Here is a 1,112-nt window from a genome sequence, read left to right as displayed (position 1 = left end):
TAGTCTGCATCTGGGGTCATTGACATGGTCATACTCTGCCTAATACAAATTATTTAAAGACTGGTTGAATTTTTTATCTTTGGATCCCAGGTACTCGTACAGTAATGGGAAACTTCCAGAACCTATTAATGTTCAAAATTCTATAAATTAAATAAAAAATAATAAAAGATAATAATAGTCATATAATCAAAGACTTTTAATTACCTGATCGGCTTATCAATTATCCTGGAATGTTGTCAGTATAAATATAATTGCAACCTTTTGAGTAAGGATGAAAATCACTATGGATTTTTTTAAGGTATTCTAGTGATTTCATATCAACCATTTAATTATTTATTTTTTACTGAAGGTTCTATTCCTTAGACTTTATTTTTCAAAAATGCATGCATGTTAAGTGAAATAAGCCAGACAGAAAAAGTTGAAAATCACATGATATCACTTATATATGGGATATAAACCTAAAAGCAACAAAGGAACAGGACAAACAGAGACTCATGGACATGGAAAATGGACTAGTCGTTACCAGAGAATAGGGGGTAGGGGAGGAGGGGATAGATAGATGGAGTAAAAGGGGTCAAATATAGAGGGGTAGGGATAGGGCAAAGTGGGTAAGGGGGATCAACTATATGGTAGCTGGTCTATGGCCATAAAACCCTGATCAAGTCCGATCCCGTCTGATCTTGGAAGCTAAGCAGGGTCGGGCCTGGTTAGTACTTAGATGGGAGACCACCTAGGAAGACCAGGTGCTGTAGGTATAAAAAAATTAGAAGAAAATAATAGATTGTAAGCTGACAAGGTCCTTGCAATCTGTGAGGTCGACCAAGGGTTGCCTCGTCTGAAAAATAAAAAAAATAAAAAATAAAAATATATGATAGCTGAAGGAAACTGGACTTTGGGTGGTAAATACACAATGGAACATATAGATGTCAAATTATAATGTACACCTGAAAATTATGTAATCGTATTAACCAATGTTACCTCAATAAACAATTTTTAAAAATGCATGCGCGTAAAATAAATGTACAGCTAAAAATTAGGAACCGTACAAATAAGGAGAGAATCCAACAGAAAATATTAGATATTTCACAGGTGGTTTTGGCTGTCAAATTTGC

The 1,112-nt window shown here is 34.5% G+C and overlaps 1 pseudogene; it reads left to right on the top strand.

The window, feature by feature from the left end:
• Positions 1–636: 636 nt before the first annotated feature.
• LOC111744321 lies at positions 637–755 on the top strand (annotated as a pseudogene).
• The last annotated feature ends 357 nt before the right edge of the window (positions 756–1,112 follow it).

The sequence above is a fragment of the Pteropus vampyrus genome, unplaced genomic scaffold (assembly GCF_000151845.1).
Source record: "Pteropus vampyrus isolate Shadow unplaced genomic scaffold, Pvam_2.0 Scaffold132, whole genome shotgun sequence".
NCBI classification, from domain to species: domain Eukaryota; kingdom Metazoa; phylum Chordata; class Mammalia; order Chiroptera; family Pteropodidae; genus Pteropus; species Pteropus vampyrus.
This window is presented reverse-complemented; position numbering and strand designations above follow the sequence as displayed.